The 18,165-nt window shown below is 38.9% G+C and overlaps 1 pseudogene; it reads left to right on the forward strand.

The window, feature by feature from the left end:
• Positions 1–628: 628 nt before the first annotated feature.
• On the forward strand, positions 629–14,942 carry LOC137294365 (beta-1,4-N-acetylgalactosaminyltransferase bre-4-like; annotated as a pseudogene).
• The last annotated feature ends 3,223 nt before the right edge of the window (positions 14,943–18,165 follow it).

The following is an 18,165-nucleotide window of genomic DNA, read 5'->3' on the forward strand; positions in this document are numbered from 1 at the left end:
TTAGTAGTTTAGCTTGAATAATAGCTTTCTGAATAAAGACAGTACAACAAAGTCTTACAAACTAAGCACATGCAGAAGGACGTAATATTTCTGACTCATTTTGACTGTACGCCAAATTACTACACAGCCACATTTTTAGTGTTTTAATGTCTTTTTGGTTATATATGTATCACCCATGAAGGTCCGGGTAGACTATTGGCCTTAGTAAACCATGCTTGTCGATAACAGGCGACTGACGGGATTGCGTGCTTAGGCTCGCTGACTTGGTTGGCACGTGCACATGTCTGGCCCAGACTCGATTATTTACAGACCACAGCCACATGGCTGGAATATTCCTGAGTTCGTGTGTGCATAGTCATAAGCTGTGAACGATCCCTTAGTTCAATGTTTGCTCCTGATCGACTGAATCGCCACATATTTGCCATGGTTACGACATTGTTTCTGCCAAGATACCTCCAGCCCATAAAAAGTTTCACACAACTGCTGTATACGTAATTGGTCCTGTGTGTTACACATCTTCCCCCAGTTTCAGGTTACAGACAAAGTAGGACGACAAACTGAGAAACGTCATAAGCTTACTTAGAACATCGATACTGACGACCATATGCGTGTCAAGAAAAATGTATGCAGCTGTGAGTGGAAATGCCGATGAACAATCGAATGCTACATGGGGACTGCACAGGCAGTTTGAGACAGCTTGAAATTGAGACGATTGTTGTAAATAATGAAGAGGCAATTCAACAGTCTTTTGGTGTCATCGTTTGTGAGCCTTCTGGTTTTTGCTTTATATATAAACTTTGTCAGCCACGAGAGAAGGGGCGACCGACAAGCACGTTTCAATTGCTTTGGAAAGGAAAGAAGTATTCTTGCGGAAGACCTGAGAAGAGAAACTCAGCAGTCATGCGTTTTCCCTGTTCATTCTCAAAGTCTTCTTCCATGTCAGCAGAAAAGCCTTGGTGAGTTGCCCTTACGTTTCTTTCTTTAATGATTTCACTATTACTTCTCAACTGTGCAAACATGGAATGATTATCCATGACACCAAGAGTCTTGTCTGGAATCCTGTTAGAGCTTGCTTAAGTCGGTTCATTTGAAACCCCGATGACTGTTTATTATGATAACCCAGTCTCAGTGCGCCTGTATAGCAAGCTCTTATCGTCATGCTCTACCCAGATAATGAACTGAATGAAATGAGCTCGAAATCTCTGCCTTACCACTTGCGCTTGGTATCCTTGTGTAATACGATTCTTTTAACAAAACGGTGATATTTTAGATGTCAGAATTTTGTATATTAGATCTTTTCAGACCCCATCCTAATGAATAATAGTTTTCATTATAATTTGATTCCTTGAATTGTCTCTTTACCATGACAGAAATCTTTCACTTGTGAATTAGCCTGGTGTGCTATAGTATTCATTTCAAACACGATTCGCTTATGCAGTTTTATAGAAAGGATGGTACCGCAGTAAAGATGCCGTTTCACACAAGACAATATGTTAAGTACTGGTAGTGATAGCTTTCTCCTGCACCTACCTGTTACCAATATGTGTCAACCTTAATTCTACCGCAAGTGCAGAAGATTGCATTCTTTTCACATAGAGGTTACTTGTCATATTTTCCTACGGACGTATGTTCTAATACGGCCATGTTTCCCGGTTCTCATATAATACCCCAGTGGCAAAAATCGCAAAACGAATATCTATCCACTCAGAACACGTGCTATATCGACTTAAGATCCAAATTGACTAATACAAGCAAATGTGGGGACACAAATATCACTCATCTGTCTTGGACATGTGCTGATGTGTCTAATGGCTAGCTTGTCCGTTGTCAACGTGGGCTATGGAAACGCCACTGATCCGGCCATACATGACTGAGTTTTGTTTAGATGAAACATTTGCGCATCGCTCTGGGGAAGAGGTTCTAGTTTCCCCAAAGCATACGGGAATTACCGAAGCCTTACGAATGATCACCTATGAAATAACGTCGCTGATTGCACAACTAAATCTGACTGCAACCAATCAAGAACCCTGAACATTCACTCCTTGAAAGGGTCGTATTTCGACAGAGGTTCGTAGGAAGATATGACAAGAAACTTCTGTGGGAACAGAATGGGGAGATAGAGGTAGATGACATTTCTGATTACCGCACTCCTCTTTATCACGTTGACAGCAGATGTAACACGTATATGATTGTCTTTCAAGTACTTTATACTGATCTGAAGTACATCTTTTCTTAACAAAGCGAGGCTTTTGATACCCATCGCTGGTTATGCGGAACGTAACACAAAAACTCTAACGAATCTCGTTTTGAGCGGTAGACCTGCGTCGTAATTAATCCCAACTATCTTGAGGTCAGTTGTTCTTGACTTACGTTTTCAAAATGTAGTTTCAGTCATACACCAATATGTTTAATTTGTCTTCCTTGGTTTGTTTCTCCACGCACCATTAACATCATATAATTATATGAATTAAAATATACATTATGCCAATACTCATTTCTTAAGCATGCACACTTCCAAATGAACGAGCTGTTTCTGACTTGTGGCACTCTTCATGTAATTTAGTCACTGGGGTTTTGTCGGTTGAGTCATGGCTACCTTTAATCCAGGGTTTTTACAATACTTTCCATTCTTCAGGACAGACACGACGAATAATAAACGAATCGCTGCCATGGCTTGATCTTGAAAGAACCTTGAATGCACACACAACACTTTCCCTTGGGGGATACCATCGACCCGTTGGATGTGCCTCCCCACAGCGACTTGCCATAATAATTCCCTACAGAGACAGAGAGGTGAACTTGAAGATCCTCCTCAACAACCTCCACAGAGTGCTTCAGAAGCAACAGGCGGAGTATGCCATCTTTGTGGTGGAGCAGGTGTGTTGACAGGAAAACTCACAACTAACAACTTGTGCTCTTAAACACACTGTCACATATCACAAATAATGTTCGATTTCATAGTTAATCCCAACTCACTCACTCCTTTTTAAGACGCTTTGGCCTGCACGATTCTGATCGTTTTGTTGTGAATGTGGGTTGTACGAAAAATACGTATGTTATATTTTCAGGAAAAGGGTACTCCTTTCAACAGAGGAATGATTAAAAACATTGGTTACCTTGAAGCCAATGAACTGTGTCGTTTTGACTGTTTCACCTTCTAAGATGTCGACTTGGTGCCTGAGAGTGAGAGGAATACCTACTTCTGTGGGGAGAAGGCTTTGCACCACTCTCGAAGAATAGACGTTATGAAATACAGGTAGACAACTCTTTGCCATCTACAAAGATTCAAACATAACTGAAACTGAATTTATTTAGCATATGTTTAAACACCAGCATTCAATCTTCAGCAGAATGAGACGCAAAAACTATTCGCCGTATTTTTTCCTGAACGGTCAGAAAGGGAGATAACTCGGGGCAACTCAGTTTATGATAAGATTGATCGAATATAAGGTTTTATAAAACGACAAGAGCAATACAGAATACATATTTTCCTATAGTTCTATTGTTACAAACACAGAGGAAATTATGGCAACAAATTATTTACTCTGTTTATGCTGTACACGCCAATTCTACTATTTCGAAGCGATCATTCGTTTGGCAGCCACATTCCATCTGAGGTCAAGGTCGTTTGTACAACATGGGTAAAGTGTCACATGACAGATCTGAAGGGGTGTCGGCAAATTCACCTACATGGTTTCGTATGTTTTGACTATCTTTCAGTGATAATTCGACAAATCCATCTTAAAGGTCACATGCAACCTAAAACACAACGTTGCAGATTCTGATACCTTTCTGTATGCACTTACCGAAACAAATCACCAAAAATGCCAATTCAACCTATAAAGTTGGAAAAACGCTATGGAAAAAAAGCCCGCGAAATCAGAGTTCAAATGATTTCCCCCAGCGCTGGGGGAAAAAGTGGTTTCAACAGGTGTGCTGTGCTGTGCTGTGCTGTGCTGCATTGCGCCCATAATGCGTCTAACCTTGGATGTGTACACAAACCATAAAATAATCTACTGGTTACATGAAAAAGACGTGTTGATTGTGGTAAGCAGCCTTTGTCACAGAGAAAGCTCAATGTCTGGTTTATTGACACCTGTATGTCTGCCAGCCTTACTGCTAATGACAATATACAGCTTCACAGCTTCAATCATTGACCACATACAATTTGAAGTTAACACCTATCAGGCTATACTCCATAAACAAAATAAACTGATTTATGACTCGTGCACCCGAGTCCTGTCTCTCCCACAGTATGTAATTCGGCAGGTGTGATACATGTTTTTATGTCTGAGGGTTGCACACAAACTACATCCATTTTTCTCGGATGACTGGATCTGACGGAAATTGGTGCAAACTCTTGACAGTTTCAACTCCTGTTTTGTTCTTGCAGGACGAATGACAGTTTCCAGAAGTTCACCATCTCTACTGAGATGAATTTTGATTGGATCGAACGCAAATTCAGAGAACATGTATTTACGAAACCCAACATCTCTAAATACGTTCTTTATGGGTTACAACTTTTTCTATTGTATGTGATTTTGTTTGACAACGGTATATGAAACCACACTGAATAGACGCATCAACTACAATAAAAGAAGTTGTTATCCATAAAGAGTCTTCCTTTCTTGTGAGTCGCCATACTTCCAAAATGCCCATCAAACAGATCATCTTTCTGCACACACAATGAGCCCTCATCGTGTCAGCAAATGAACCAGCCAATCGGAAGCCGCCGTTACACTTGAGTCACCCGCTATGACTGGGTTCGGTCTGCCGAGGGCTTCGTTTCGAGGGAAGTAAGCCCAAGTATAAAATATTGCACTTTTGAATGGCGATTGTACGCTTACAATTTTGTTTATTTGTTTTTTTACAATCAGCAAGGTATATTATATGTCATGAATAAGTGATAATTGTATTATAATTATGTTTGATTTTTTTGGTTGCATGTGATCTTTAAGGGTAATAAATTGCAGAAATACCTTTTCATTCGTGTAAGAGGCCACGGGCCAATAATTCGAAGATTTTACAGCTTGAAATTTGATACACTGTTTGAGATACATACTTCTTGTAAGACCAGTGGGACTGGATGGTTAAGTTCGCTCACTTTATGAATACACGCCATATCTTCCTACGTAGCCTTGTTGACACATACCTACACGTGCAGATTCTGGTTAGAATGGCTCTTTATCAACCCATGCTTATCGTAAGAGGGACTAACGGGATTAGGTTAATGCTCGCTGATGTTTTGACAAATATTATCGGATCCCGAACGAGATGGTCATGTTGTTGTTCAATGTATTGTCTGGACCATATTGACCGGTGAAGGTCCCGGGGTAGAATTGGCCTTCAGCAACCCATGCTTGCCATAAAAGACGACTATGCTTGTCGTAAGAGGCGACTAACGGGATCGGGTGGTCAGACTGGCTGACTTGGTTGACACATGGCATCGGTTCCTATTTCCGCAGATCGATGCTCATGCTGTTGATCACTGGATTGTCTGGTCCAGACTCGATTATTTACAGACCGCCGCCATATGGCTGGAATATTGCTAAGTGCGACGTAAAACTAAACTAACTTACTCACTCACTCTGGACCATATTATTTACAGACCGCCTCCATATAGCTGTAATATCGTTGAGTGCACCGTAAAACAAACACTCAACCAATTATAGAAATGAATATGAATCAATATGCGAGCAATACATGCAATTCCCCGCCTCAATAACAATACTACATTTATACACAGTCGTTCATTGTTTTGAATATTTGTCTATCTGCAAGTATAAACCTCCAACATCATAAAACGAGTTAGCATTTCAGATGCACAGGGAGAGTAAGTGTAAGATGCCCTTTTTACTTTCCGTTAACCAGAAATGATCATTACGATGAGTGTATATTATAGTGCTGACGGTGTACTTTAAGGACTGAGTGATGTGTTTATGCTTGTGACGTTTGAAACACTCACTCCAACAACAAGCTGATGAACTGCCATTTGGCTAAATTGGTCACATAGAGTACTTTAAGTATTACTCACATATTTGATTCCAGGCCATGGTACCAACGTCACTTTGGTGGAGTGGTAACTTTCAACAAGACATATTTCTCGGCCATCAATGGTTACTCTAACTTGTTCCACATGTGGGGAGGTGAAGATGATGACTTGTTTAACAGGTAGGACTGTTCACCATAATATGAATCTTTATACGTACGAGGGCGAACATATGATTTCATATGATGCCCTAAGGTAAAATATCACTTTGTCATGGTGATCTGACGTCATGAACAATGATATGACGTAACGTTTCTTCTGTGACGTTGCGTTCTACATGCGGCGACGACGGGTAGACAGCCTGTTTTAAAGTAGATTTAGGAGATTAATCAGAGGTATATAACGAAATAATCGCAGCTTTAAATTTCATTTAAAACCGAACACGATTATATACCTCAGAATGACGTTGATTCTCAATCAGAATCCAGTATTTGTTGGTCATGGTAGAATTGGGCTTATTTTCCTCAATTTGACGACTTCAGTAATAAATATCAGTGCCCATATCATACTATGTTTACGACACTCGTGCCTAAATATCGCTATATCCCTCGCTCTTGCTCGGACAATACCAACATTTAGGCACTCGTGTCGTAAAAAATAGCATTATATGAGCACTCATTTAATATCCTCTGTGTATTTACAACTTTTTGGGGGAACACCATGCGACATCTTTAGGCGTATCTTATATAATATCTCATAAATATAGAAAATATCAGTTAGAGACCTCTCTAGTAGTTTTCCTACCTGCCTCTCGATGTTTAAGATGACTGACAGATCACAGTTAATATGAATCCATTTGCAGCCATCAGCGTGAACACTACCATACTTCCTGAAAAGAATCGTTCAGGTTTTTATTACTTGCCGAAACGTTCACACTGATTATGATGGAACTGTTTTGTTATTTCCAACGCAAATCTAAATGCAGTGTATAACTTGGCGGTATTTGCCATTTAGCAAATTTCTTAAGAAAGAAAATTGTATGAACATCTTTTGTAGAGATTGCAATCATGGTCAATGACAATGAGAAATTTACAAATAACTTCATCAAGAGACATAAATTATTATTTCAATATATTTCTTGCTGTGACAGACATTGCCTTATCAGTAGAGACGTGTTATTACTAATAGCTACTAAATTATAAATATTCCTCGATTATTCAATTTCTTCATGAGTATCTGTGCGCAAGAATGTTAAAACACAGAAGACTAAATTAGAATATAATATGAAAACATACACTTTTACACCATAAGTACCATATTTGTTTTGAAGCATTCAAATACCTTCATCCGGTTGATATAAAGATATCACAACCATTCATACTACATCATCACACACACAGACACACACGACATAAGTACAAATATGGTGCCAAAATGATGAAAAACAGATATACAAACACAAAATTTTGTAAATAGTTACACAAGTTGCTCTTTATGATACTCATAAGTATTTCATCTTGCAAACATCTTGGACATACCATCTGCTACATTATAGAATTATTTCAGCGGAACAAGAGTCGCCATTTGCTGCACATCTGCTGTAATAATTAATCTGCAAGTCCTTAGAAATCGGTGTGTTGAATTTATACAATGCTAACATGGTATGATTCCTCGTATGCTTTTTTCAGTGTATCTGAAATCTACGTTGTGTGAAGCAGTGCGATAAAATGTCATCAATGGCTATATATAATCTTAGGTGAAGTCATTGGCAACAGTTGTGCTGACGTACTGTTAAACAGCTTTGTCACACATCTGTTCCCAAACTAATAAAAGGCGAAAAATCGAGAATATATATTTCTCGCACAAAGGATATCCCACATTAAACTTAAAGGTCACATGCAACCAAAAATAATTAAAACACAGTTATCATTTATTCATAATATATAAAACGAAGCAGCCGCAATACAGAGCCCAATCAGAGCCGGTGGCTGTGCACTCAAGTGTAACGAAGCCTTTTCAAAGGTCATTGGTTCATTTGCCGATTCGCCTAGCCGGCTCTTTGTTTATGGCTTATAAGCCCGATAGGTGTTAATTTCAAATTGGGCGTGGTAAATGATTGAAGTTGTGCATTGCATATTGTCATTAGCAGACAAGCAGGTAGACATATAAGCGTCAGTAAACTAGACATTGAGTTTTCTCTGTGACAGTGTCACAATCACAATCAACATGTTTTTTTCATGTAACGTGCAGATTATTTACGTGTTTATGTACACAAGCAAGATTAGACTAGTGCCCACGACCTCATACTTCGGGCAGGCATACTGTTTCAAGCTCCGGAACCTATTCACTGCGCATGCGTTATGAGTGCAGCATACCTGTTGAAACCACATTTTCCCTCAGCGCAGTGAATCGTTTGAATTCTGATTTCGCTTTTGATGTGACCTGAGTACTTGACCAACCAGGTATTTGTAAATACACGTGGCCAACAAAGATATATCTTTGGTACAAGTCATAATATATAATCGCATCGGACATCATTTTGGTCACTGAAAATGCATCAAATTTTGACATTTCAGCAAGTTTTCGCAGAGACCACGAGAAAAACAAAGAAACAAATATAACCAAGAAATGCATTACAGATGTGTAGTCGTTACACGTAAGTGCAGTCAAAATGAGACTGAAATATTACAGGCTGCTATATGTGCTTATTTTGTATAGTCAGTACTGTATCAGAGTATCGTACACTGTTTTCACAATGGTTATGTTGCTAACACATATATATTCATATTAAGATAAGGCGATTAGGGTAAGTCTGTCCACCAAAAGTGACTCCGTCAGCTTATCTGTTAAGTACTGGTGGGTTCCAGACACCATACCTTTTTGAATAAACCAACAGTGAGCGGTTAAGGAATCCAGCAGAACTGATTGTGATTACGTCTTTGCTGGCCGAACCGGTTTCGGAGATGTAGATTTTACATTGAGGACATTTCTAAAACATCTTACACCAGCATCATATTTGATGCTATGACCTGTTATAATGACAATAGTCTTACTTTTAAAATGTACTCTTTCTTTTCGTCGTTGTAAGTGGATAACGCAGTAGTATATATTGCACTTCACAGAGTGTGTTCATATACCATGAATACACGTAGTGTTGAACATTCAGCGGCGTTCTGTCCTTCTTCGTGAATGACAGATCGCCTGATTTTGAAACTGGAGTGCCAGCTGTTTTCCTTTTGGGGCATGAATACGTACATCGCCTGCGTGTCCTTCGATTCGGTTAGTCTTTAGAGTAACACTCTATTACACTGATCGTGACTGACGGAAAAATACTACAAACGGAAAAATTAACCGTGCTTAGCACAGATTTCCTTGAAATAAAGTACCTGGTACTGAACACTGAACATCGAAGAAAGGTTGATTACTCTTTATCCTTTGAATATTGTGGACAATACGTTAATTTCAACCTATACTAGGCATACATCATGTCATGACTTACAGGAATGATTTAAGTGTTTTTGACGACCCGGGTCAAACCGGACAGATCAGAGATTATACACTAATGATTGAGACTACTTTGGAAATGAAGAGGAAAAAGGACTTCACTGTAATTGACCAGTTGTAATTACAACAACTCTCTATTGCATTTTGCAACATATCAAAATAATATTTAGGTAGATGTAAACTCTGTTCTGCAGTTATGAATACAATTTAGGATGCATGTAAGAGGTTTAAGGTGCTTTGGAGATCCCGAGCCAAGCCCAAATGAACACTTGTGAAAAGACAGCCATGATATAAATCTAATCTATGGATTTAAACACAATTCAAGATGTATGTATGAGATTTTAATTGCTTTTGATTGTGCGGGCTAAGCTGGACCGAACACTCGTGATATTGCACTATGTTGAGGATATTGAAAACAGGGCTTCACTTTGGACAACATGTTGCTTCAAATACTACGCAATAGGATTGTTTGAAGTGATATTTACGTAGATATAATACCATTTTGCCTTTCATGTTTCAAACTGTTGTAAATTAGCAAACCTGTAACAGCATTAACCTATATGTAGACATGTCACTAACATTCGCCAATATCATAAACATCCTGTGCTGATCCACAACGAGGCAACACATTTTAACTTGGGAACCCAATACTTTAATTAAAGAAAAAATAAAGCATTGTAGCTTTTGTATCTGAGACTTGGTTCCACCGGCCAACAGACAGTTGCTGCGGTCAAGTCTGACCATAACACGGATAGAACAAGAATTGTTGCTGTTTCAGTTGTCGGGTATTGAGGGATATTGCCAGCGTTCCTGGTCTTAACTGGATTAGTGACATGATTGTCAAGTGACTGACAAATCGGAGTGTAGTATTACACGAAGACCTCTACCTTGATCTACGATAGGAATATGTGAGTTTGCCGAACTCGAGGGAATCAACAGCACACTGATTCCTTTCTTACTGGACCCAGGAGAATAGATTCGGTCCTGCTACTATTCAAATTTAGTTTCTTTGCTAGCATCCAGGATTTGATAGCACACAGCACCTTCCTTACTGGACCCAGGAGAATAGATTCGGTCCTGCTACTATTCAATTTTAGTTTCTTTACTTGCATCCAGGATTTGATAGCACACAGATCCCTTCCTTACTGAACCCAGGAGAATAGATTCGGTCCTGCTGCTATTCAATTTTAGTTTCTTTGCTTGCATCCAGGATTTGATAGCACACAGATTCCTTCCTTACTGGACCCAGGAGAATAGATTCGGTCCTGCTGCTATTCAATTTTAGTTTCTTTGCTAGCATCCAGGATTTGATAGCACACAGATTCCTTCCTTACTGGACCCAGGAGAATAGATTCGGTCCTGCTGCTATTAAAATTTAGTTTCTTTGCTAGCATCCAGGATTTGATAGCACACAGCACCTTCCTTACTGGACCCAGGAGAATAGATTCGGTCCTGCTACTATTCAATTTTAGTTTCTTTACTTGCATCCAGGATTTGATAGCACACAGATCCCTTCCTTACTGAACCCAGGAGAATAGTTCGGTCCTGCTGCTATTCAATTTTAGTTTCTTTGCTTGCATCCAGGATTTGATAGCACACAGATTCCTTCCTTACTGGACCCTTGAGAATAGATTCGGTCCTGCTGCTATTCAATTTTAGTTTCTTTGCTAGCATCCAGGATTTGATAGCACACAGATTCCTTCCTTACTGGACCCAGGAGAATAGATTCGGTCCTGCTACTATTCAATTTTAGTTTCTTTGCTTGCATCCAGGATTTGATAGCACACAGATCCCTTCCTTACTGAACCCAGGAGAATAGATTCGGTCCTGCTGCTATTCAATTTTAGTTTCTTTACTTGCATCCAGGATTTGATAGCACACAGATTCCTTCCTTACTGGACCCTTGAGAATAGATTCGGTCCTGCTGCTATTCAATTTTAGTTTCTTTACTTGCATCCAGGATTTGATAGCACACAGATCTCTTCCTTACTGAACCCAGGAGAATAGTTCGGTCCTGCTGCTATTCAATTTTAGTTTCTTTGCTAGCATCCAGGATTTGATAGCACACAGCACCTTCCTTACTGGACCCAGGAGAATAGATTCGGTCCTGCTACTATTCAATTTTAGTTTCTTTGCTTGCATCCAGGATTTGATAGCACACAGATTCCTTCCTTACTGAACCCAGGAGAATAGATTCGGTCCTGCTACTATTCAATTTTAGTTTCTTTGCTAGCATTCAGGATTTGATAGCACACAGATTCCTTCCTTACTGGACCCTTGAGAATAGATTCGGTCCTGCTACTATTCAATTTTAGTTTCTTTGCTTGCATCCAGGATTTGATAGCACACAGATCCCTTCCTTACTGAACCCAGGAGAATAGATTCGGTCCTGCTGCTATTCAAATTTAGTTTCTTTACTTGCATCCAGGATTTGATAGCACACAGATTCCTTCCTCACTGGACCCTTGAGAATAGATTCGGTCCTGCTGCTATTCAATTTTAGTTTCTTTACTTGCATCCAGGATTTGATAGCACACAGATTCCTTCCTTACTGAACCCAGGAGAATAGATTCGGTCCTGCTGCTATTCAATTTTAGTTTCTTTACTTGCATCCAGGATTTGATAGCACACAGATTCCTTCCTTACTGGACCCAGGAGAATAGATTCGGTCCTGCTGCTATTCAATTTTAGTTTCTTTGCTTGCATCCACGATTTGATAGCACACAGATTCCTTCCTTACTGGACCCAGGAGAATAGATTCGGTCCTGCTGCTATTCAATTTTAGTTTCTTTGCTTGCATCCACGATTTGATACTGACAGAGCACTGGGACATGTCATGGGCAATAGCTGTTTGTTTCTTGTCGGGAGAGAAGCATCTGTATAGCTGCGCATCATCTGCATAGTGATGACGATTCACCAGGTGCTGATCAATTACGCTTCCGATCTCTGTTATGTACAATGTAAACAGGACTGGCCCCAGGACCAACCTCTGTGGAGCACCATACATGATGCTGGCCGAATCAGAGTAATGACCATCGTTGATGACTGTCTGAACACGACCCGACAGATACGACTGGGACCAAGAGAAAGTTGTTCCGTTTGTGGAGAAATCCACCTGAGACGATGGACGAATTTGTCATGGTCGATGGTGAAAGCAATCAAAATATTGATATAGGTTGTACGCAAACAGCTAGGCCATACAAAAGTAGATTCCAAACAGACACATGTCACAAACTGCAACGAAACAGAGAAGCTTGAGCTTCTACGTACACAGCTAACAACGTAGATTGGTGCTCCTGAGTTCACTGGACAGAAATACATACCTAAAACTACAAACACTTCTAAGCTCACTAAAACACTGAAAGCTTCAAAGCCTTAGGTACAGTTCTTACACAACTGGCCTTCTAGTTTCCATTTAATCCCAGATAGAGCCAGAGAGTGCTAGCTTAAAAAGTACAAAAGCATAACATAAAAATAAGACTAACACTACAAACAGTAAATAATACCCACACCTTAAAAAAATAATAAATCAGTTCTATTATCAATAACACTATGGTATGACTAATTATTTTGTATATAATCATTTACAGACTGCAGAGGAAGAAGATGAAGTATGAATACAGCAAATATCCTCGTTACACAGCGTTGGTGCATAAGAAAGATCCCCATCACACAGGGAAGGAGTAAGTAGAGTTATCGCTGTGTCCTTTGCGCGACAATTGATGTGATATACATACACTCTTCAGAGAAAGAAACAATACATTGATGTACGCAATGTCCTATTTGCTGAAAAATAATGGCAACATGCTATATTAAATCTATTTTTAAAACATGTCAGTGTCATGTACGTAGGACAAGTAAGTGGTAGACAACTACATGTGAGAGTCCTGTGATATCACAAGAACAGATTGGGCTAATGCAAAATGTTTAATTACCGCATGTCTTCTTTTGCACCGCTAGTATCGTCATGCAATTTGGGACCGAGTTTTAGTATATGTATTATGTATGCGAAGAGGTTTTGTGAGAAATGAACATTATATTTTATTTAACTGAGCGGAGAAGGAAAACAACCATTACTTTCTATGCAATCCTTGTGGACTTGTGCTTAAGACCAACGTGGGCATTCACGTCAAAACCGAGAAAACATGTTTGTATTTACTTTTCAGTTTCGTTCAGCTACTGGAACCCAATGTCTTGTATAGTATAATCACAATATTTCGAAATTGCTGACAGTGAACAATACAGACAAGCAGGTTTCTTTGCTGTCAAATATATTTAAAATATGCATAACATTTTCAGTATGTGTACACACATCCAAGTTCAGATGCTCTCCGCCGTCTCCACCTGTACCCGTATTTGCTTCTTACATCCTTCATTGCTATTTATAGCAAGGAAGCGACGGTGTACCCAAGTGGCTAAAGCGTTAGATAGTCACGCCGAAGACCCAGGTTCGATTCCCCACATGAGTACAATGTAGCCATGTCTTGTGTCCCCCGCCGTGATATTGCTGGAATATTGCAAACAGCGACGTAAAATTAACTTGTATGGTGATACACAGTTTACAAATTCCCTGATATGGAAATATCTGGTTTCTTTTAATAATATCTGTAGAATGCATGGAATAAGAATGTAGGTATAAACACTCAAGCGAATGTAAGCACTAACGTTAACACACGATAATATATCTTTTGTTATAACAACATATGATCAGAAAGAAAGCTTGGGTGTTATTGTATGCTGCATGGTGAATTTCAGATTCCATTCGATCAGATCGTTATGACAACGACTTTCCAGGGTAAACAATTGTGACAATTTATTTTACTCAACACCACCAGCGGTGGTACAGGAGAATACAAACAAATATAAATATATATAAATATATATATATGACAAGAGGGCAGATAAACAGCGAACAAGAGCCAAAAGTTAAGGTATCTTTGTAGACTTAAATATTACATTAACACAGAAAGATTTTTAAGATTGCGCGTTTTTTAGAGGAGAACAGTTTGACAACTTTCTACAGGGATACAGAATTCAGGTACGAAGGTAAACAGTTTTGTCTATACTGTAATAAAGCATCGCACTTGAACAGATAATCCACTTCACATCCATATAATAAAATTGGTTCAATCATTACATCGAAAGCTGAAATGGTGCAGTGAAGTGGTAAGTTTATATTACGTGAAAACAGAGCCTTCGTACCCGCAGATACAAGTGCCTTAAGTACGATCAAGGAAAATACCAAGGTAACAATAGGAGTCTACTACCTCAAGAGGCAACACACCGTAGTAAAGTTTTAACTTAGATTACTTTGCAGGACCACTACCAAAAACAACTACTTTATTTTTGGTTAAATTGACAGATAGCTTCCATTCATTACAGTAACAATAAAATGCATTGAGACATTTTTGAAGATCAGAAGGATCATCGATGAACGGGACGGTATCATCAGTGTAACAAAGTATAACAAGGTGAAGCCAAAGTGTTACACAGACATCTGAAACGTAATGCAATTTTACACCCTGACACCCTCTATTTACTAAATATGATTCAAGATCATATAATATAAGGGCGAACAACAAAGGGGAGAGATTCTCTCCTTGTCTCACACCAGAGTTACTTGGGGAAAAATATGAGATCTTGTTGAGAAGTATGGTTGATTTAATATCTTTGTACATGTTTTTAATAAGTACAAGGAACCTGCCTGACACTCCGTTACTGAGCATTTTATGCCACAAACCAGCTCTCCAAATAGAATCAAATGCTTTAGAAAAGTCAATGAATAGACAATACAGTTTTGGGTTGGCATTTTTGAGAAGTCTGAATAATAATGACATTACGAAAATATTATCCATGGTTGAATTTTTTTCCGGAAACCGGCTTGAGCGGGTATTATGATATTTTCAGATTCCACAAATTTTGTTAGCCTAGCATTTAAAATAATCGTGAGTAGCTTGCAGTAGCAACTGAGAACAGTAATGGGCGGTATGAGTTAGGGTCTAAGTTATCAACTTTTTTCTTGGACAGAGGTTTAATCATTCCTATTAGCCAATCCTCTGGGATAAATCCAGATGTTAGTATGAAGTTAAATAGTCTAGTTAGTATGGGAAGTAACACCTCGAGAGCATATTTAAAGAACTCGTTTTCTATAAAATCAATTCCTGGAGCTTTATTTCGTTTTACATTTTTAACTGATGAGATGATTTCATCACGGGTGATATCTGAATTAAGAATATCTGACTCAATATGGGTTTGTTCTAGCAACCCATGCTTGCCACGAAAGGCGACTATACTTGTCGTAAGAGGCGACTAACGGGATCGGGTGGTCAGGCTCGCTGACTTCGTTGACACATGTCATCGGTTTGCAATTGCGCAGATCGATGCTCATGTTGTTGATCACTGAATTGTCTGGTCCAGACTCGATTATTTATCGACCGCCGCCATATAGCTGGAATATTTCTGATTGCGGCTTAAAAGTAAACTCACTCACTCTCTCTTGGGAAAATAATTCATGAAAGCTCTACAGTCTATGTAAAATTTAGCTATTCGCCGAGTAAATATAAAATATATATACATGAGTTTATTTTGTGTTATAAGTGTCAGGAAATCATTATTCATTTTTCTTATATTTTCAGAATGACTATCTACAAAACAGGATTTCGACGGTTTGACAAAGACGGTCTCAACAGTATCGAACAGCTGTATCGGTTAATATCTGTGGACAAACGCCCTTTATACACCCGAATATATGTTTCTGTCAATCAAACGGAAGTACTCAATCAGCTGTTGCATTTTGGCATCGAATAATTGATGCTTCTACATTTGGATATTTAATGGACAACAGTTACAGTTACCTGTTTCGCCTTGCAGATTGTTCGTGTTTTGTATGTTCGGGTTATGGAAAATTACACGGAACACTATCCTCATTTCTTGTTACCTCTTTACGATCACCTACACTGTTAAGAACACCTTAGTTTCGCAGTTTGCCTTAAACGAATTAATCCATTATGATAGTAATTTGAGGAAATTCAGAACAAAACCAGAGAACCATGACCTCACCCAAATGGCCACGGTTCTCTGTTTGCCTGTTACGTGTCCATGTGCATGGGCTCCGCTAACGTGGGTCCGCCTTTGCGGTGGGTTTTGAGGCAATCACACAGCTAACAATTTCACGTTGTCACAACGTTATGCTTTCGTTGTTAAAACGTTATTCTGTTCATTCCAACTTACGTTGTCACAAAGGTGTGGCCTGATGCTATGATACGCCATTTTCACGTCGCTAAGCTAATTAAGACAAAATAAATTACTCACAGAAAGTATCTACTGTGTATGTATTGAAATTTAATGAAAGAAGTTTTTAAACAAAAAAAAACCTACTAAGAATCGAGTTAATTTTGATTTAAAAACCAAAACCAAAACAAAATCATTATGCTTGATTAATTTTAATTCTTTAATAAAAAACTTAAGACAAAATGAAAATGTAGATAATATTTTGCACGCATAAACGAAGGAAAAGAACAATTAGAAAAACTGCAAATATCCGAAGATTACAGAGTGGTCAAAATACCGGTTTTCGATAAGCGTATCGCAATATACGTATCGTTTTTATGTCTGAAAACCCTAACAATATCGATCAACCCTAATAATTAATGGTCAATGCTGTTTTATTAATAACTGGTAGATGTTGCTTCTGAATCTGTATTATATTATAAAAACATAGAGCTTTTCATCCTTTCTCGGGGTTCGGGTTCACCACTGGAATAAAGCATGTCAATTCATAACAAGTCGCGCCCCCTTTACACGCCAGATCGTGGATTAAAATCCCGGCCCTTCGCGGTTTTGCTTCTTGTTTTAACTACGCGATGACTAAGCGCGTGGAAGTGACCACACTTAGACAGACTTCCTACATGAAGGTTACTCACCTTGACAGAACAGAAATGGGATACTGATCAAAGCTTCGTAAAGCCAAAGTTTACCTTGAGTTTCTGATTTAATCTCGCTAAGCTTGTCTTTAGTTTTATTTGCAACTCGGCAACACATCGGAATGAAACAGCAGGGACTGAGAGAGGCAATAGATTGTAATTTTCAGAAGTGATGTTAAAGAGATCAGGACCACCTTGACTATAAGAATACGGGATCGAGAACCCGTATGTACTTACCCGAATCGAAATCGAGTACCCGGAAATGCACGCATTTCAGCTTTTCTATCAACTTTCTGCATATACAATCAAAGGTGGACAGTGATAATTACAGCAAACCTGTAAGGATGCCAATAAGAAATTTAAACATCCATTTTTAGGCTATTTAATTAACGTTTGTTTAACCATTAGAAACTGTAACGCCATTCCTTACGTTCCTCTTTAGTAATAACGTAATCAATTGGGCAATTGAGGTTGTTGTATTTCCCAATGAAAAAGGATCTAGCAACTTCAGACGTTGCCAAAATCCGCATCGTGCAAAATGTGGTTCGGCATGGCAATGTCACTATCAACTACGTGTTTCAGTGTGTTCAGATGGCGCTGGTCGGGAATATGCAAACGTATCACGCCACTCACAATAAAACAAATATACAGGGAAGAATAATGTGTGTCATATTGAGAGGACTTTGTCCGGCTGAATCCATTAAACACGACGCAGCACCGACATCCTGATTCAAATACATTTTATGCAGG

Source organism: Haliotis asinina, chromosome 8 (assembly GCF_037392515.1).
Source record: "Haliotis asinina isolate JCU_RB_2024 chromosome 8, JCU_Hal_asi_v2, whole genome shotgun sequence".
Taxonomy (NCBI): Eukaryota; Metazoa; Mollusca; class Gastropoda; order Lepetellida; family Haliotidae; genus Haliotis; species Haliotis asinina.